The 22,938-nt window shown below is 34.9% G+C and overlaps 1 protein-coding gene across 1 annotated transcript in view; it reads left to right on the forward strand.

The window, feature by feature from the left end:
- LOC149578593 (Metallo-hydrolase/oxidoreductase superfamily protein) overlaps window positions 1-22,449 on the forward strand; it is a 243,528-nt gene extending 221,079 nt beyond the window's left edge. The window contains exon 9 of the mRNA XM_089830048.1: window positions 21,816-22,449. The gene's annotated coding sequence lies outside the window, so the exon portion shown is untranslated. The remainder of the gene's footprint in view (window positions 1-21,815) is intronic.
- Window positions 22,450-22,938: the final 489 nt, after the last annotated feature.

The raw sequence follows: 22,938 nt of genomic DNA on the forward strand, positions 1-22,938 counted from the left end.
ATGGATGACATAATGGATTGTTTGAGTTGAGCAAAATATTTTACCAAGATTAATTTGAAGAGTGGCTATCATCAAATCAGAATCAGAGAAGGTGATGAATGGAAGACTGCTTTCAAGACAAAAGATGGTTTGTATGAATGGTTGATTATGCTTTTTGGTTTGACTAATATACCTAGTACTTTTGTTGATTAATCTGAAAAAGTGTTCTTTTATGCAAGAGGAGATTGTGTATTTGGGATTTGTGATTTTAGTTGATGGATTGAAGATGAATCCTGAGAAGGTTAAGCAATTTTGGAATGGCCTACACTTGAGAATATGGGCGAGGTAAGATCATTTCATAGTTTGGCTAGTTTTTACAAAAAGTTTATAAAGAATTTTAGTGTTGTTTGTAATGTTATGACTGAGACAATTAGGGGAGATAAAAAGGAAATCTATTGGACACATGGAGCTGATAAGAGTTTTGAGACTTTGAAATAAAAGGTTGTTGAATTACTTGTATTGGCTTTACTTGATTTCAACAAAGTATTTCAAGTTGAATGTGATGCAAGTGGTAATGCAATAGGAACTGTATTAAGTCAAGAAAGTAAATTTGTTGTTTTCTTTAGTGAAAAGTTGAATGATGCTAAAAAGAAGTATTCTGTATATGATCAAAAATTTTATGCTATTGTCCAAGCATTGAAGAAGTGAAGACAATTGATTCCTAAGGAGTTTGTGTTGTATACTGATCATAAAGCTTTACAATACTTGAGAAGTCAACATAAATTGAATCAGAAACATATGAAGTGGGTTGAGTATTTGTAGACTTTTACATTTGTAATTCAACATAAGAGTGGAGTTACTAATAGAGTTGTTGATGCATTGAGTAGAAGACATGCTTTGTTGACTGAAATAAAGGTTGAAGTTCTTGGTATTGATGAAATGAAAGAGTTGCATGATGTTGATCCTAATTTTTCTAAGGCATGAAGAGAGTGCCACCAAATCTGACAAATCACATAAGTATGATGAGTATTTCATTCAAGAAGGTATATTGTTTAAAGGTATTTAATTGTGTATTCCTAGAAGTTCTATGAGGTTGAATCTAATTAAGGAAAAACATAGTGGTGGATTAGTTGGATATTTTGGAATTGATAAGACATTGAGTTTGCTAAAAGAGAAGTATTATTGGCCACAAATGTATAAGGATGTTCAAAAGTTTGTAAAGATTTGTGGAGTTTGTCAAGTTGTAAAAGGAGCTAGTCAAAATATTGGTTTGTATACACCTATTACTATTCCTAAGAAACCTTGGAGTGACATCAGTATGGATTTTGTTCTTGACTTACCTAAGACAGTGAAGGGGTATGATTCCATATTTGTTGTAGTGGGTAGATTTTCTAAGATGACTCATTTCATACCATGTAAGAAGACATCAGATACTGAGCATGTTGCTGAATTTTTCTTTAAAGAAATTGTGAGATTGCATGAACTACCAAGAAGTATTATTTCTAATAGAGAGAGTAAATTTAATGGTTATTTTTGGAAGACTTTGTGAAAGAAGATGGGTACTAAGTTGAAGTTTAGTTCTATATTCCATCCACAAATAGATGGACAGACAAATGTTGTGAATAAAAGCTTGGGTAATTTGCTGAGATATTTAGTTGGGAATAAGCCAAGTAATTGGGAGATGGTATTGGCACAAGCTGAATTTGCATATAATAATTATGTGAATAGGAGTACAGGGAAAACACCTTTTGAGATTGTTACTAGAATGAAGCCTAGAGGAGTATCAGATTTAAGAGATATTGTTGGGGAAGAAAAGAGAAGTCTTGCATGAGAAGAATTTTTTTATTTTATGGAGTCTTTACATAAGGAAGTGAAGTTGAGGATAGAAAAAAGTAATTAGAAGTATAAGGAGAATGTTGATTAGTCTAGAAGACATCATGATTTTCAAGTTGGTGATGAGGTGATAGTTCATTTGAAGAAAGGAAGATTTTCAATTCAAACATACAGTAAGCTAAAGATGAAGAAGTTTGGACCTTGTAAGATCTTGAAGAAGTTTGACAATGGAAACACTTATGAAATTGAGTTACCTGATGACATGGATATATTTCCTATATTCAATGTTGTTGATTTATACAAGTATCATGAGTTAGATGATGAAGTTATTATATCAAAGGACTATCGTAAGAAGCAGATTGAATAAGTTGCATAGATATTGGATTAGAGAGTTGGTAAGAGCACAAAGGGAAAAGATTATTATGAATATTTGGTGAAGTGCAAGAATAGATCAATGAAAGATGCTTCATGGATTTTTTAATATGAGTTGGATTCAACTCAGGTTGTGACATCTCAATGATTCAGAAGAATCATTTCTTCCAACCCTAGTTGTCTCATGCAAGAGCATCCTAGGTTGCACTACTATCGTGCATGATTTTAGTTTTTACCTTGCTATTGAAACTTTGTTTTCTGGTTTATGGGTGCCTGTTGCAGACCATGTAACTAATTTTGAGAAATTAATGAGAGGATTCACATTTCAAAGATTAAAGAGGGCCTAGAGTACTATCTGTGGTTAAAGGCACAAGCCCTAATTCATTATAAGTTGGGAGATATGGTGATTCTCCCGGAGTATCAATTTCTGGCAATTTGGCGTGACAATTTTATGTGCTTGAATTTTGGGGTGGATGTGCACTTATCCTTGATGAATCAGGCTTTGTGCTTCTAAGGGGTTGTGGAGGACCTAAAATACTACCCACTGTTCAAAGCACAAGTTTTAATTCAATCAGAGCTAGGAGATATCATGATTTTTCTCAGATATTGATTTTTGGACATTTAATTGCTAATGCAGGCTGATTTGCGACTTAGATTAGTATAAGTAGGGGTCTTGGGTAGAGTCTTACTCATAATTGATGGAAATCCAAATTTGAAGTTGGATCTTGGATTTGAATGTATTTTGTATTTGGCCATAACCTAGAAGGCCTTACAGCTGGGCATGCATGATGATATTTTCATGAATCAATAAAGAATAGTGTTCTCTCTCTCTATGGTGTTGTTCTCTTTTGTGTTTTCTTCCATTGTGTTAACTCTCGCATGGTGGTTTGGGTAGCTGAGTGTGCCACTTGTCCTTAGTTACTCCTAACCTACCTTGCATCAAGGTTCCTATAGCAGTAGTTAGTAATGTATTTGACCATGTTCACTTATGTGTTTTAAGTGCCTTTTCATGTTGTTTAAACAATCATTATTAAATGGTCAAATAATTAGAAATGAATTGTCCATGTTCGATTCATTGGTTTTGTGCTACAGATATCTACCTTGTTTATTTCGATAATTTATGCAAAATGGGTTGTTTAAATAGATGATTTTATTGTGATTGAATACATAGCTAAATTAGAAGATTTAGTGCATTTATCACTTCAGTTATATTATTATATACAATTGCACTTGATCTTGTTGTTTATTGTGCAGGATTTATGTCCCTGATAGTGGCACATAGAGTTAGTGATTCAACTATTCATATCTAGCTAATGGTATCCCTATATGGTCAACATATCCTATTTAATTGTTTAAATTAAACTCAGGTTATTTAATAAATCTAGACTCATTTGCATTATGTGATTAGACCTGTTAGCGTGTTTGTGCATTTAGAGGTTTGCAATTGTCACGAAAGTTGTTAAGGAATTTTGTGATTTTGGTTTAAGGGAATTTTGGGCTTTATATTATTTAATTTAATTCTCGACAGCTTTGTCATAGTTGAATTCCAATTACTTGGAATAGGCTATTTTCATTTGGGTTGATATAAGGTTTAACTAGGTGACCTGGTTAATTACCCTAATATGTTATTCACCCAAAAAGTGAATATATATCCAAAAAAGAATTTTATTCCTCACTTCTCACTTTTTGAAAATAAAAATTTGAGAGCAAATTCCAAATCCTCTTCATGAGGAAATATTGTTCTGTTCATTGTGGGAGATATGGGCATAGGATTGTCACGAGCTTGGTCTCATTGGATCCAGATCGGGGAGACCTTAGATTATCACGACTTTTGACAGTTTTCGTAGGGTTTTAATTTTATTCCTTGTGTTTTCGTATTTGCCTTTTTGGCTGTGAGGTAGGGCTCTCCCATTTTTTTGTTTAAACTCAGTTTCTACTTCCATTTTTTGTAGCCATTTGTTAGGAAGTTTAGAACTAGTTCCCCTTGGTTTCTAAATTCTAGCTCTACTCAGTTGGGTGAGTATGCATTTCCTTGTTTTATGGGATGGGGGTTTGGGGTTTTGCACTGTTATGTTGGTCATTTTTGCATACGAACTACAAACCCAAATTTTATTTGATATTTGTGGCTTTTGTACCCTAAGACAAAATGGGTTTTAATTTCAAAATTTTTGGGTTTTTGAGGTGTTTGCCTCAATTTGCATGTCGCCTAGTTTTCTCAAGTTTTCTTGGCACGATGTTGGTCATGGATCTAGATTATCCATAGGATGTCAATCTTACCAATGTTGAATCTTTAGGTTTGCATTGAGATTCATGTCAAATCCGTACTCTTGATTATGTGTTCGGTTGAGTGATTTGTACTTGGTAGTTTTGTCTCCAATCGAATCCTTGTTATTTTGTGGACCTTAGAATTCATGTAGAATCTATACTCTTAGATTGAAGTTGATTGAGTGAGTTCATGATGTTTGGTTTTGTTGCATCATTGGGATTTGTGTAGAGTCTATACTCCTAGATATAGGCCGGTGGAGTGAGTCCTAATGTTTGGAGTTATTGTTCATTGGGATTGTTGTAGAGATTCCTAGATATAGGCCAATTGAGTGTTATTTTGCTTGTGTTCTTATCCAGCTTGTGTTTTATGATCTTTGTGTTGTTGGTGCACCCACACACAAGCACATACATGTGCATTTGTCAATTCTTGCAAGACACAACCTCTTGGGTGATTCTGGTAGAGTTATGTTCATTTGGGTTGGGTTGGGAATATGCATTGCCTACGGGCACTCATCATGTGATGAGCATGGGTATGTAGGGTAGACAGTGGAGGGGCTTCTCTCACAACCTTGGTGTCCTTTTTCCTAGAGGGTTGGTGTGAAGAAGTTTCTAGGTAAGTAATAACTAAAGAAATAAATTGAGTAATAAAACTAAGATAATTAAAATGTGATACCCTATACAGTTTGATCCTAGGCTATGAGCTTGTACGGTTTATTCGAGGGAAAGTGTATTTCGGTTTGATTCTGATGACACTCAATGATGGCCTCCAAGGGAGTACCTTTTGAGTGTTTCCACATTAGTGTGATGACCTCCAAGGGAGTATCTTGAGAGAGTTTCCACACTAGGTTTAGCTTGGGAGTACCAAGCATATTACTCTCCACTATAGTCCCTACATAGTTGACCCATAAAGTGTTTGACTAGGAGTTGTTGTTCTTACATTGTCTCATTATCTTGGTTTTAGTAATCTTTACTGTCTAGTGTGTGTGTTAGCCATGGACGTTTCCTTTATGTTTTTTTTGGTTGGATCATTATCTCTATCAACACGACGGAAGTGGACCTATGAGGTCCATGTGGTTGAGAGATGTAACTACCTATGCCATTGCTGGGGACTGGTGTATAGAGATAGTCTATTTCCAGTTGTGACTGATGCTCGATGTTTCACTTGGTATTTCGGGTTTCTAGAGTATGTTCCCTTATGATTTATGATTTAATTGGAATGCTTGGATATCATTTTTAGATGATGTGAGTTTTTTTAACACATTATTTTATTATGATGTTATAGCATATGATTAGATGATGTGATTCAATGTTAGTTGAATTATCTATGCTTTGATGGTTTAGCATGTTAGACCTTCTTGTTCTTATGATGTTAGTTACTTTTGTAGTGGTACCGCCCTCATAAGATAGCTCTGACTATCTAGTTGGTAGTTTGGGATGTTACACATGGGGGATGGCTAGGGCCTTTGAGGTGTCATGATGTTATTATGGTTGGGAGGAATTGAGCACGAGTTTTAGTTGTGTTGGTGCTTAGATGTTTACGTTTTCTTCATCTGAGGTTTGGGTTTATTAACCATGTATGTGCATTGCAATATTTCTTTCTGCATGTTCTTTCATATGTTGTTATGGGTTATATGGATAGATGTTTTCTCCTTCCTGTTTGTTGGTGTCTTGTTTCTTATGCTCTTGAGTGATCATTCCTAGATTTATGTGGATCTAGTACTCCCCGGTGTGGAGGTTTCATGGTTTTATGTTTTTTCATCTTGCCTCATTATTGATATGTTGGCATTCCTCGCATGAAGGGTAGTTCCTCACGTGAGAATGTATTGTCTTGCATAGACATACATTCTCCCTCATGCGAGAATGTACTTCCTCACGTGGAGTGTTTGCTTCCTCGCACAATGTGATGCAAATCGGGTGGAGTGTTGCACTTTCTCATGTGGAGTAATGCACTTCCTTGTGTGCAGTGATGCAAAGTCTTGCACAAGATTGGAGACCAATGCACTTCCTTGCACGAGAAGCAAGGGGTATTTAGGCTTGGCCAAGAAAAGTCTACAAGTTGGTTTTGGCCACCTTGTTGGATTTCACACCTTTCTAGTTGAAAACTATGTTTCTATAGGGTTTAAAATATATTGTTTAAGTATAAGTTGACGTATATTTAATTCTTTATAGTTAAGATATATTTTAATATATGCGACAATTCATTTGAGATAGGTTCTAGACCTCTCCAAGTTAAGATAAAGATTAAAGCAAATTTCAGGGCTTCAGGATTTCGAGCTTAGCCAAATTTCAAGAGTCGACATTTATCTTTCAGCATAATGTTTAGTAGAGGAGTGGCTGTAACTTTGAGCCCTCGTCTTCTGCATTATCGTTGTTGGTCTTTGCTTGTGATTCTTGATTTTGATATGATTAGTGGATATAGACTTGTACATGTCTAACCATGCTAGGAGTTTTTACTTTGGGATTGAAAGAGAACATCCCCTTGGTATATTCTCATGATTCGTGTGATCTTTGGTTTGTGAGTTGTAGCTTAGAGCTTGGAGATCTTTGGAAGTAGTTGTAAGAATTCCATTGGTGTAGGTGAACATGTGAGTCTTGTCATGTTCCCTATTCTCATCACCTTGTGTTGATGCTTCACTCTTGCACTTGGTTACTTTATATTGTTGTTAAGCAACTTATCTTTAAAAAAAAAATATTTAGTGCATGTTTTATCCTTGTGTTCGAAGGATCTCCGAGTAGGGCATTACAAGGTACATCACCTCAACTAGTCCTTGCTTGAGGAGTCTTAACCTCAAATCAAATAAAGTTTTTACTTAACTTATAGTCACCATCCACTTTTATTCACCACCATTGAAACTAAAACATAAATGGTAGCAAATGTTATTTACATTGTATTCACACATGTCGTTGTCTATGAAGAACTAACGTATTTTATAAAAGAAAGTTAAAGAGAACTAGAACATGAAACTTAAAATGAAATTTGACATTGCCATCATGGATTATGTAGTCGTGTAGGAATAAGACTATTATTTGGTTCGATGACTAGTATCAGACAAAATATCCATTGGGAATATACACGGAATAGCCAGACGAAATATTATTTTGTATAAAGATTCATTTATTATAGCCTTGGACTACATCTTCCATTATGACATAATTTCTGCCCATAATTGTAGCTCATGTTTCATGTCTTGGGATTGTCATCTGGCTAATGAACAAGGAAAATACATATACTTATTGGCTCATTCCTAACCATAACTATAAATAGAATTAATTATTGCATCACACAAAAATTTAATTATAATATATAGCATTATAATATGCATGTTAGCTACTATGGTGGGTTCATCATAGTATGTTAAGTATCAAAGAGTCTTAGTAAAGTTGATAAAATACAAATAAATTATTATATGCATATCAAGTACTATGGTGGGCTCATCATAGTATATTAAGTATAAGAGAATCATAGAAATTCCAATAAAATACAATAGAACCAACCCAAAGTACCTAAAAATACACTAATTCACAAACTCGTCAACAATGTATGATGACAAAGTTTAAACAAGAGGCTTACCCTGGTAGACCCAAAGCTTGGCTAAAAAGGAGATAACAACAAGCCTAATAACTAACTCCTCACTAGAAATGTCAAATCTTTGTAGACAAAGAATGTGGAAGGAAAAAATGAGAAACACAATTCTCATTGTTATGACACATAATACACATGAGAAACCAAGGAAGCCCCATTGACACAAATTATCCCAAGACATCAATTTTGAACCATTAGCCTCATGAAAAATATTGCATTTGGGTTAAGAGAATTTGTTCCACACCTATTTAGTTTAAATATATCATTTTTCTTATATATATATATATATATATATATATATATATATATATATATATATATTCATTTGATTTGTTTAGATGCCAAGCTTATTGAAGAGATAGTAATATTTAATTATTTAATTATTTTTGATTATATACAAAGATACTAGTAATGCATGTATGTTTATATTTGATATAATTTTATAGCTCAAATATTTGCATATGAAGAAAATCCATGCCTAACAATATAAACCCAAAACAAAATAAGTCAACAATTGTTAGATTGTGGTCTTGGTTCAAAAGAAAAGGTGATGGAAAATGTTATTGTCCTTTCAAAACGTGCAAGGGCTTAAAGAATCGAAGAATTCTAATCACAACAGCTTAGAGACATTGTGGGCAACATGATCATATTGAAGGGGGAAATGATATTTGTCTTTTGGTGAATGTGGATTTCAACCTGGTGGAACATGGAGGTGTGAATATCGAAACAAAAGGTAATGTTCCCATGGAAGAAGATGATCTTGAGGCAGAGAACACAATTGAAGATGTTGGTATTGGGGTAGCTAATAATGTGCTAGAGAATAGGATTGAAGAAGATGTTACTGCGCAACTAATGAAGATGATGAAGACAATAATAGTAGCATGTAGTGCCTGCCCTCGTTCACATCTTTTCTAGACATATTGTTGCTATTATTATTAGACTATGATGGACTAGTTTTATGTTGATGGATTAGTGGTATTGTTTTGGGACTATCAGACATTATGTTATGGATTCGGTGGTTATGTGATGAGATCATTTAGACTTTACATTTCATGCATACATGATGATCATTATATTGTTTTCAGCTATGGTTGATGATTAGTTGATGGTTATTATCTCATGTGTTTTATTATGGATACTTACCCCATACTTGCATGTGTATGGTGTGTGTGTGTTTTCTTATTGTATGGCGTTTCTGATGTGGTTAAGAAAGGGAGTTGTAGTCACCTGCTTAGTTGGGATCTACATGATGCACCACTTCCTGCCATTGTCTGTTTAGCTTAGCATTATATATTGTATGTACATGCATGGTCTTTTTGCAGGTTGCAGGTACCGGGTATCGACTTCCCTAAATTGCCAAGATGAGCGTACCCTATTATACTATCTCAATGATAAGAGAAGGGAGATAAATTCTCAAGTCCAAATCCCAAACCCTTAAGCCAATTGTCCTAGTGAGGTAGGACAAGTATCTGGATATTTTATCCACTGAATGTGTCGGATGGCATAATTCGTAATTTTTTAACCCTTTAGACTGATTTTGAGTGATTTTCTCTATGATGGGTTTTCATATTTTTATCTTGGAGGTCTATGGTGAATTTTTTGTTAATTAAGTCTTAATAAATAGATTTAATTAATAAATTAATTATTTGAGAAAATTAATATAAAATATCATGTTATTTGATATTTTGATTATAATTAATTAAATGGAAATTAATTGAAGAAAAATAAATAAATAAAAGAAAATTAGAAATTAAAATTAATAATAATAATAAAGTAATAAATAAATAATAATAATAAAAGTTATAAAAATTAAAATAAAAGTTATAAATATTTAAATAGAAATTATATAAAAAGCGAATTAGAGTTATAAGCTTGCATGGGAGTTAGCGCACTTTTCTATTTCTTATGTGTCAACAACACGAGAGTTAGTGCATCAATTAAGCACATGGTGTCTACAACCCTATGGCTCATCTTGAAGGTTGGAAAAGACCCATGCTTAGTTGGTGACACCTTCCAGCTGTTTCTAGAAGCATTCTGGATGTTTCCTGAAAGCTCTTTATATTCAGGCATTCCTAGAAGCTTAGACATAGCGTTGGGAGTGCAATTGGAGCATTGGAGGACTCGAGAACTCTGAAGAAGGGAGGAGCTTGCTCTGCGAGTTTTCTGAGGAAGAGCGATTTAGCATCAGAATTCGGGTAGATTCTTGTGATTTTACTTATGCTATTTTCGCATCATGCATTCCTTGTCTTCTTCGTGTCTTCCATATGTCTTCTGAGGAATTTCATATTTTATTGTGCATTCTCAGTATGGGTAGATTAATTTATTTGAGCATTTCATATGCACAGATCTGAAAAGAACACGGGGCTAGGGTTGAGATTCATAGTCAAATCCATTAGATTAATTATTGGAAATTTTGGAGATCAGAGGTCTATGGAGGAATTCTGTTTATATTCATATATTGTCAATTTTCTTATACATACATACATACATACATATATATATATGTATATATGTATGTATGTATGTATATATGTTCATATACTGTGATATTTTTAATTTTGTATATATTTATATATATTTATATATACATACATACATATATATATACACACACATATAATTATATATATATACATACATATGTATATATATAATATATATTTGTTAAAAAATTGGATAACATACCCGTGGGCGAAAACGTTTTAAGAAACATTTTAAAACAAATTGCAAATGGGAATCGCGTAAGCGATTTTAAAGAAAATCATAAACATTTTATACTTTGAGTCGGGGGGGGGGACGAGACCCGCACCCCCCACTGCGGTCGCAGTGTACCGCCATCCCAGGTACTGCGATGGCAGTGGTACGCAATACCACTGATGTCGCAGGGCTTGCGACCGCAGGGTCCTACGTACCGGCAGTCATATTATGTAATGTGTGTTATTTTAAAAAAAAACGTTTGCCATTTTCAATTTTGGCATTAATCGAATTTGATTAATTCAATTTTGTTAAATGATAAAATAATTTATATATTCATATATGTATTTATATATATATATATATATATATATATGTATATAATATGTAAATACGATTATATGTTTTATAATTGTAAATTGATAATTGATTTATATCAAAGGCTCATGATTAAAATTAATTATTCTATTAAGTATATTAAATTTTGATTTGGTGGGGGATGTTTGGATTCAAATTATAATTAAAGAATGGATTTGTATTCATTCTAAATGTATAAATGTTCCTTTAAATTCTTTCTCTAAACTTGGAAACGTAAACCGAGACTTTTGCATTTAAATTCAAATTGTAAATTTAGCAAAACCAAAACATGTGTTTGCATTGTGTATTCTTTAAACTATTGTTTTGGGTTTTGAGTTGATTAGTGTTAACTAGTTATAGGACGTCTACCAGAGGCTTGGGAGTTATGTGATTGTGATGTCATGATGATGTTTTAATCTCGATCTTTATAAACCCAACCATGGTTATGTGATGGAATGCTCTATGTATTGGATGCGATTACTGATTGTTATAGTTGAGATTCTTATGTATGAGACACTTGACTTAACCATTATTTTTGGTCATCGATCAATTATCCTTGGTTATTTTTTAGTCGCCATGATGGGACTGTGATGTGGATTTACTCTTGATGATGTCATGTTGTGACATGTTTTGACCCAACCATTTTTGGAGTCTTTGATCAGTATGATTGAGATATATTTTGGTTGTTGAGAACCATTGGATACTTTGATTATCAGTAATACTTCAGTTGCTAATAGAGAGTTGTTGTGTTCATGATTTTCTATGGATGTTTGCTCATGGAGATTTGATGCTTTTATGCATATTTGATGATTTTATTATGGATTATCTTTTGTGATTTTGAGATTTATGATTCCATGAGCATTAGGGTAGGATATCTGCATGTAATGACAGGAAGTGGCTTACAATGGGGGCCGGGGCCCTAAGAGGCTGCCAGGGTAACTCATTGTAAGTTGGATTAATAAGTGATAACATTCACACCTAATACTAACTAAATGAACCTAAAAAGATAAGTGTTTTGTTCTCGCCCATGCCTTGAGTGCTTGTATAGGCTAGGATGGGAGTAGTGAGAACGCATGGTTGTGACCTTGCATTCCGTAGTATGCCTCGTTAGTATGAGAGGATACTAGTGGCCGCATGAGATCAGTATGGACCCGTGGAGTTTAGCTAACTGCCAGGGTAACTTGTACGTGATAAATGCGATGACACTTTCCTGCTTGCATAGTAGGTTCCTACATGTCATTGTGTGCCTCTGGGGATTTGATGTCGATTTTTTGTTTGGAACCTTTGAGTTAGTATACTTTTAGGATTCTTGGACTTATAGAGGTTTGTGCTATGTGATTTTGTTAGCCTTTTTGGGACTTGAGATTATCTCCTCAGCACGGTGGGAGTGGACCACTTAGGTACCACACAGTCGGGTGGTAGTGTATTTTCCACTCTTATCATTTTGAGATTCATTGAAACATAGTGGCTGATGCGTCCTTCATGATGGTGGATATGTATCCTTTTCATTGATGATTAGCATATCTTAGATGATGTTATCTTATGCTTATATTTGCATGTTAGAATATTTTCTACATATGATGTTGTTAGGAGTGACATTCCTACTATGTTAGTACTGATGATCTCTTCGGTGTTTTGGAATGTTACGCATGGAGGGATGGCTAGGATCCATGATGGTCTAATGATGCTATTAACGGTTGGGAGGAACCGTGCACTTAGTTTATTATGTTTGATCTTTACGATGGATGTATATGTCTTCTATGATGATGTATCATGTATATCATGTGATTATCTTTACTTTGATGTATCATGGATTAGAATAGGATGATATACCTTATTCTATGTATGTATATTCTTTTGAGCTTGTCATACCCCGTGACATGTACAGTGGATGATTTAGTATTTGAAATGTAATGTATAAACATGGACTTATCATTATTATTTCATGTGGATGTTGTACTAGATGGATTCATGTGTGTTAGATGTTTTTAGATGTAATCCAACGTTAAGGGATCTTAAAGAATGTAATTTGTTATGTATGTTATGATTACTATCAGATGGACATTGCTATTGCTTCCATTATTGTGCAGAAGTTATATGTGGTAGTTACTTTCAAAAAAAAAAAATGCTACCAAACTTAGTGAAATTTTAGGTTAATTCTTTGGATCCCTTGGCGGGGCATTACATTTGGTATCAGAGCCCAAGTTTCTACATTGGGAGCTCTGGGTATTTTGGAACAACTAGAACTTTGAACTATTAAGTGTATTTTTTCGAACTTGGACTAGGTGAATTGAAAATAGAATTTGAAACTGTTACTTGTATATTTTTCATACTTCAACACTTAGTTTTAAAACTGAAAATTTTACTTAAACCTAAACATAGAACTGAACTTAGCCTATTGCAACGTGTGGTTGTAATAGTACTTTGTATTGTTGTAGGATGGTATCTGGGACTAGGTCTTCTATTAGAGGCCGTGGTAGAGGCCGTGGTAGAGGCTGTGGTCATGACAGAGCTATCAGTGTCCATGAGTCTGCCCATGAGGGATCGACTCATGTAGAGAGCAGGGAAGAGCACTCTAGCAGGCAGCAGGAAGAGAGTCGTAGAGAGGACCAAGCTGAGTCTGAAGAGGTTGGTTTGAGGCAGATGATGCAAACTATTCTAGAACGTCTACCTCCTGTTCAAGAACAACCCAAAGTGCACTAGACAGAACAAGAGCATAGACCTAGATCTAGAAGTCCTCGAAAGGATCGTCAGAGGTCCATTGTGTCCACTCAAATGAAGGATATTTCAAGATCCAAGGTTAAGCCTTTCAATGGGCAAGGTTCTGGTTATGTGGTCGAGCAGTGGCTTATTTCCCTTGACAGGATTTTTGCCATGCAGGAGTTCGACAACAATTTTAAGGCAAGATTTGCGATCACTAATTTAGAGAATTTTGGGGCCACTTGGTGGACGATTGAAAAAGATCCCATGAAGGGGACTTTAGATCACCCAATTTTGCAGGAGTACGCAGATGTCTTTCCAAGTGAGATTCCAGGCATGCCTCCAAAGAGGGACATTGACTTTAGTATTGATCTGATTCCTGGAGCGGAGCCTATCTCTAAAGCTCCTTATCGCATGACTACTCAGGAATTGGGTGAGCTACATCTTCAACTAGAAGAACTTTTGGCCAAAGGGAGCATTCGACCTAGTGTATCACCATGGGGAGCTCCAATGCTCTTTGTGAAGAAGAAAGACAATTCTTTGCGCCTTTGTATCAACTACAGACAATTGAATAAGGTGACTATTAAGAATAGGTATCCTCTGCCTAGGATTGATGACTTATTTGATCAAATCAAGGGAGCTACAGTATTCTCCAAGATTGATCTTAAGTCAGGATACCACCAGCTTCGCATTAAGGAAGCAGATATTCACAAGACCATTTTTCGTACTCGCTATGGGCCTTATGAGTTCACAGTGGTACCTTTTGGGTTGACTAATGCTCCATTGGTGTTCATGAGTTTGATGAATGGTGTGTTCCTATCTTAGTTGGACAGGTTTGTACTCATGTTTTTTGATGACATATTGGTATATTCTAAGACTCAGAAGGAGCATGAGGAACACCTACGGTTGGTATTGCAGTGTTTGAGAGACAATCAGCTTTATGCCAATGCAGCTAAGTGCGAATTCTTCAAAATGGAGATTTAGTATTTAGGGCATGTTATTTCGGGTGATGGTATTTCAGTGGATCTTGCAAAGGTTCAGGCGATAATAGATTGGCCTACACCAACTAATGTGCCAAAGATTCATAGTTTCATGGGTTTAGCCGGTTATTATTGCAGATTTGTCCATAACTTCTCTAGGATAGCACATCCTATCACTTCTCTTCAGAGGAAAGGAAAGAAGTTCATGTGGACAGAGAAATGTGAGGAAGCTTTTCAGAAGCTCAAGGAGCATTTGACTAGTGCATTGATTCTAGCCGTACCTGATCCAGTAGGTGATTTCATGGTGTGTACAGATGCTTCTCTTGAAGGGATTGGGGCAGTGTTGATGCAGAATGGACGGGTGATTGCGTATGAATCATGCAAGCTCAAAGATCATGAGTTAAATTATCCTACGCATGATCTTGAGTTAGCAGCAGTAGTTCATGCTTTGACAAGATGGAGACATTTCTTGTTGGGGCACATATTTGAGCTACATAGCGATCATCGTAGTCTACAGTACATTTTTACTCAACCTAATTTGAATGCTCACCAGAGGCGATGGATGGAGTTTCTATGCAAGTATGATTTTGAGGTTAAGTACATTTAGGGTAAGGAGAATGTGGTGGCGGATGCTTTGAGTCGCAGGAGACATGTGGTATTATCGATGACCCTTAGTGTGGATTTGAGGAGTCGGATTCTCCAGGCACTTCCTATGGATTCCTGGTATCAGGAAGTGTGCAGAGAGATAGATTCAGGAAGAGCTTTGGAAGGTAAGTTTGTAGGTTACATTCAAGAATTAGATGGTCTTTTAAGACATCTGGGGAGGATTTATGTGCCATTTTTAGATGAGCTTCGCACCTTGATACTGGCAGAAGCCCATCGTACACCTTACTCAGCACATCCAGGTGTCAAGAAGATGCATGCTGATTTGAGACATTTGTTCTTTTGGTCTGGGATGAAGCGAGATATTACTAATTTTGTGGCTAGGTGCCTTGAGTGTCAGAGAGTTAAGGTAGAACATCAGCACCTGAATAGACTTTTGCAGCCAAATCTCATTCCTTCTTGGAAATGGGATATTATCTCCATGGATTTCATTGTGGGATTACCTATGACAACTCAACGTCATGATGCTATCATGGTCACCGTTGATCGGTTGACTAAGGTGGCTCATTTTTCACCGATTAGGTCTTCCTACACAGTAGCTTCTGTAGCTAATGTCTTCATGCGTGACATTGTGAGATTACATGGTATTCTTAGAAAGATCATTTCTGACAGGGATCCTATATTCACATTTGCATTCTGGACATCGCTGCAGCATGAGCTTGGAGTGCAATTAAACTTCAGTTTGGCATATCATCCAAAGACTGATGGCCAGACAGAGAGGGTGAATCAAGTTTTGGAGGATATGTTACGGATGTATGTGATGGATAGGCAGACACATTGGGAGGACTATCTCTACCTGGTGGAGTTTGCTTACAAGAACGGGTATCATAGTTCTATTGGCATGGCACCATTTTAGTCATTATATGGACATCCTTGTCATACACCATTGAGTTGGGACAGTCTTGAGGATCGCATCCTGTTGGGTCCTGAGATGCTTCGTGATATGGAGCAACAGGTAGTGCGTATCCATGAGCACTTGACTACGACACAAGATAGACATAAGAAGTATGCTGATGCTCATAGGACTGATAAGTAGTTTGCTGTGGGTGATAAAGTTTTGTTGAGAGTGCGGCCGCGAAAGAGTCTGATCCGATATGGAAAGGGTTCTAAGCTAGCACCTCGCTTTGTGGGACCATTCGAGATTTTAAAGAGGATTGGCCTGGTTGCTTACCGCCTTGCTCTTCCACCCAGCCTAGCTCGCAGTCATGATGTTTTCCATGTTTCAGTGCTTCGACAGTATATACCTGATATTGTACACGTTCTTGATTGGAATGCATTGCAGGTAGAGGACAGGCAGCTAGCTTTGGAGCTGGTTCGTATTCTGGAGCAGCGGGAGTTGACCCTCAAGGGTCGAACCATCGAGCAGGTAAGGATCCAATGGGACCCTACTGATGATTCTTCAGCTACTTGGGAGGATGCAGCTAGATTGAGGGAGTTATATCCCTACTTGTTTGTAGGCTTCCAAGAGTAAGCCTAACCCAAGGGGGGGGTGGATGTAGTGCCTGCCCTCGGTCACATCTTTTCTAGACATATTGTTGCTATTATTATCAGACTATGATGGACTAGTTTTATGTTGATGGATTAGTGGTATTGTTTTGAGACTATCAGACATTATGTTATGGATTCAGTGGTTATGTGATGAGATAATTTAGACTTTACATTTCGTGCATACATGATGATCATTATATTGTTTTCAGCTATGGTTGATGATTAGTTGATGGTTATTATCTCATGTGTTTTATTATGGATACTTACCCCATACTTGCATGTGTATGGTGTGGGTGTTTTCTTATTGTATGGCATTTCTGATGTGGTTAAGGAAGGGAGTCGTACTCACCTGCTTAGTCAGGATCTACACGATGCACCACTTCCTGCCATTGTTTGTTTAGCTTAGCATTATATATTGTATGTACATGCATGGTTTTTCTGCAGGTTGCAAGTACCGAGTATCGATTTTTCTGAATTGCTAGGATGAGCGTACCCTATTATACTATCTCAATGATAAGAGAAGGGAGATAAATTCTCAAGTCCAAATCCCAAACCCTTAAGCCAATTGTCCTAGTGAGGTAGGACAAGTAGCTGGATATTTTACCCACCGAATGTGTCAGATGACATAATTCGTGATTTTTTAACCCTTTAGACTGATTTTGAGTGATTTTCTCTATGATGGGTTTTCATATTTTATCTTGGAGGTCTATGGTGAATTTCCTGTTAATTAAGTCTTAATAAATAGATTTAATTAATAAATTAATTATTTGAAAAAATTAATATAAAATATCATGTTATTTGATATTTTGATTATAATTAATTAAATGGGAATTAATTGAAGAAAAAGAAATAAATAAAAGAAAATTAGAAATTAAAATTAATAATAATAATAAAGTAATAAATAAATAATAATAATAAAAGTTATAAAAATTAAAATAAAAGTTATAAATATTTAAATAGAAATTATATAAAAAGCGAATTGGAGTTATAAGCTTGTATGGGAGTTAACACACTTTTCTATTTCTCATGTGTCAACAACACAGGAGTTAGTGCATCAATTAAGCACATGGTGTCTACAACCCTATGGCTCATCTTGAAGGTTGGAAAAGACCCATGCTTAGTTGGTGACACCTTCCAGCTGTTTCTAGAAGCATTCTGGATGTTTCCTGAAAGCTCTTTATATTCAAACATTCCTAAAAGCTTAGACATAGCATCGGGAGTGCAATTGGAGCATTGGAGGACTCGAGAACTCTGAAGAAGGGAGGAGCTTGCTCTGCGGGTTTTCTGAGGAAGAGTGATTTAGCACAAAATCCTGGTAGATTCTTGTGATTTTACTTATACTATTTCCGCACCATGCATTCCCTGTTTTCTTCGTGTCTTCCATATGTCTTCTGAAGAATTTCATATTTTATTGTGCATTCTCAATATGGGTAGATTAATTTATTTGAGAATTTTATATGCATAGATCTGAAAAGAACACGGGGCTAGGGTTGAGATTCATAGTCAAACCCATTAGATTAATTATTAGAAATTTTGGAGATCAGAGGTCTATGGAGGAATTCTGTTTATATTCATATATGGTCAATTTGCTTATACATACATACATACATATATATATATATATATATATATATATATATATATATATATATATATATATATATATATATATATATATATATATATATATATATATATATATATATATATATATATATATATATGCAATTATATTTATATATATATATATATATATATATGTTCATATACTGTGATATTTTTAATTCTGTATATATTTATATATATTTATATATACATACATACATATATACATATACTTATATATATATGTATATATATAATATATATTTGTTAAAAAATCAGATAACATACCTGTGGGCGAAAATGTTTTAAGAAACGTTTTAAAACAAATCGTAAATAGGAATCGTGTAAGCAATTTTAAAAAAAATTATAAACATTTTATACTTTGAGTCGGGGGGGGGGGGGACGAGACCCGCACCCCCCATTGTGGTCGCAGTGTACCGTCATCGCAGGCCCTGTGACCGCAGGGTCCTGCGTACCAGCAGTCATATTATGTAATGTGTGTTGTTTTTAAAAAAACGTTTTCCATTTTCGATTTTGGCATTAATCAAATTTGATTAATTTGATTTTGTTAAATGATAAAATAATTTATATATTCATATATATATATATATATGTATGTATATAATATGTAAATACGATTATATGTTTTATAATTGTAAATTGATAATTGATTTATATCAAAGGCTCATGATTAAAATTAATTGTTCTATTAAGTATATTAAATATTGATTTGGTGAGGGACGTTTAGATTAAAATTATAATTAAAGAATGGATTTGTATTCATTCTAAATGTATAAATGTTCCTTCAAATTCTTTCTCTAAACTTGGAAATGCAAATCGAGACTTTTGCATTTAAATTCAAATTGTAAATTTAGTAAAATCAAAACATGTGTTTGCATTGTGTATTCTTTATGCTAATGTTTTGGGTTTTGGGTTGATTAGTGTTAACCAGTTATAGGACGTCTACTAGAGGCTTGGGAGTTATGTGATTGTGATGTCATGATGATGTTTTAATCTCGATCTTTATAAACTCAACCATAGTTGTGTGATGGAATGCTCTATGTATTGGATGCGATTACTGATTGTTATAGTTGAGATTCTTATGTATGAGACACTTGACTTAACCATTATTTTTGGTCATCGATCAGTTATCCTTGGTTATTTTCTAGTCGCCATGATGGGACTGTGATGTGGATTTACTCTTGATGATGTCATGTTGTGACATGCTTTGACTCAACCATTTTTGGAGTCTTCGATCAATATGATTGAGATATATTTTGGTTGTTGAGAACCATTGGATACTTTGATTATCAGTGATACTTTAGTTGCCAATAGAGAGCTGTTGTGTTCATGATTTTCTATGGATGTTTGCTCATGGAGATTTGATGCTTTTATGCATATTTGATGATTTTATTATGGATTATCTTTTGTGATTTTGAGATTTATGATTCCATGAGCATTAGGGTAGGATATCTGCATGTAATGACAGGAAGTGGCTTGCAATGGGGGTCAGGGCCCTAAGAGGCTGCCAGGGTAACTCATTGTAAGTTGGATTAATAAGTGATAACATTCACACCTAATACTAACTAAATGAACCTAAAAAGATAAGTTTTTTGTTCTCGCCCATGCCTTGAGTGCTTGTACAGGCTAGGATGGGAGTAGTGAGAATGCATGGTTGCAACCTTGCATTCCGTAGTATGCCTCGTTAGTATGAGAGGATACTAGTGGCCGCATTAGATTAGTTTGGACCCATGGAGTTTAGCTAACTACCAGGGTAACTTGTACGTGATAAATGCGATAACACTTTCTCGCTTACATAGTAGGTTCCTACATGTCATTGTGTGCCTCTAGGGATTTGATGTCGATTTTGTGTTTGGAACCTTTGAGTTAGTATACTTTTAGGATTCCTGGACTTATAGAGGTTTGTGCTATGTGATTTTCTTAGCCTGTTTGGGACTTGAGATTATCTCCTCAGCACGGTGGGAGTGGACCACTTAGGTACAATGCGGTCGGGTGATAGTGTATTTTCCACTCTTATCATTTTGAGATTCATTGAGACATAGTGGTTGATGCATCCTTCATGATGGTGGATATGTATCTTTTTCATTGATGATTAGCATATATTAGATGATGTTATCTTATGCTTATATTTGCATGTTAGAATATTTTCTACATATGATGTTGTTAGGAGTGACATTCCTACTATGTTAGTACCGATGATCTCTTCAGTGTTTTTGAATGTTATGCACGGAGAGATGGCTAGGATCCACGATGGTCTAATGATGCTATTAACGGTTGAGAGGAACTATGCACTTAGTTTATTATGTTTGATCTTTACGATGGATGTATATGTCTTCTATGATGATGTATCATGTATATCATGTGATTATCTTTACTTTGATGTATCATGGATTAGAATAGGATGATGTACCTTATTCTATGTATGTATATTCTTTTGAGCTTGTCATACCCTGTGACATGTACAGTGGATGATTGAGTATTTGAAATGTAATGTATAAACATGGACTTATCATTATTATTTCATGTGGATGTTGTACTAGATGGATTCATGCGTGTTAGATGTTTGTAGATGTAATCCAACGTTAAGGGATCTTAAAGAATGTAATCTGTTATGTATGTTATGTTTACTATTAGATGGACATTGCTATTACTTCCATTATTGTGCAGAAGTTATATGTGGTAGTTACTTTCAAAAAAAAAATGCTACCAAACTTAGTGAAATTTTAGGTTAATTCTTTGGATCCCTTGGCAGGGCATTACATAGCACATCCAATGATGATGATGATGAGAACCTTGATATACCTATAATTGAAAAGGCATATGAGCCCCTGTACCAACACTCCCAAACAACACTTATCTCTGTTGCATTGTTGTTGGTAAACTTCAAGGTTATGAATGGTATATCCAATGTAACAATCTCACACATGCTAACATATAGTGTCATTTTTGTCATCTTCTATGTTAGCATACCAATAATGTTTTGTATATTTATAAAAAAAAATTCATAGATTGATAGGTGAGTGTTTGTTACTACCATTAAACATTATATCCCCTTCTTATCGAGAATTATCATCTATTATGAAAGATATTGGAATGGACTATTACAAAATACATGCATGTCCCAATTATATTATATATCATAAACAACATTAATTTGCAACACAATGCCTTGATTGTCACATTAGTAGATATCAATCAGATCAAATAACCTAAACGGTGTGTCACAAAGTTCTTCAATACATTCTCATTATTCCACATTTGTAATGATTATTCAGGTGCACTAACTTGGCACAATTTATGGATTATCATGCACACAATAGAAGTCAAGATGACATTATGTGAATGTCTACAGATGGTTCTACATTTGAGGACATAGAAGATAGGTGGCCAATATTTAAAGAAGAACCTTGTAATCTAAAGCTTTCATTGGCAATAGACGATCTCAATCCATTTGAAGAGATAAGATTTGTTTACTTGGTCTGGCATCAGTCTAACATGTTTTTGTTATTAACAATAACATTCCTCTTTGGATGCCCATAAAGAGGGAGCACATAATATTGGCAATGATTGTACTAGGTATTTTTCTATTTAATAGTCATCTAAATTAATTTACAAACACAATATCAAAATGGTCATAATAATTATGTTTTTTTTAAGTTCATCAAACTAGGTAAGTACCAAGTGAAAGATATGAATGTATATATTGAGCCCTTGATTGATGAGTTGTTAAGAGTTATGGAATGGGGTCACTATGTACATCTCTAGACCAATTGGTGAGAGACAATGTCAATTCTATGCGAAACTTGTATAGACAATACATGATGCCCCTAGGCTAACACACTTTTGTGGTATGTAAAACTGTTAATGCATATTTTTGGTATTTAATAGTGCTAACCAATTTTCATTGTATATTTAAGTTGCACATGATAATTGTAAATATATGAATAAGTACCAAGTGAAAGATATGAATATATATATTGAGCTACTGATTGATGAGTTGTTGGAGTTATGGAATGGGGTCACTATGTACAACATCTCTAGACCAATTGGTGAATGACAATTTCAATTCCGTGCAATGCTTGTATGGACAATACATGATGCCCCTGAGCTAACACTTTTTTGTGGTATGTAAAACTCTTAATGCATATTTTTGGTATGTAATAATGCTAATGCATTTTCATTGTATGTTTAAGTTGCGCGTCATAATTGTAAATATGAATCTTCTAGTACAGATGTCATCCAATTATACATGATCTTGCAGGTTTTCAGACAAAGGGAAAATTTGCATGTCCAATTTGTTGTATAAAGATGAAATCTCGTCATTCAAAAGTTTAGGAAACAAAGTGTTCGATGAGCATAAACACTTTCTCCACAAAATTCATAAGTATCAAATTACCG

The sequence above is a fragment of the Cupressus sempervirens genome, chromosome 1 (genome assembly GCF_028749045.1).
Source record: "Cupressus sempervirens isolate cs-2001-9-10 chromosome 1, ASM2874904v1, whole genome shotgun sequence".
Classification (NCBI taxonomy): domain Eukaryota; kingdom Viridiplantae; phylum Streptophyta; class Pinopsida; order Cupressales; family Cupressaceae; genus Cupressus; species Cupressus sempervirens.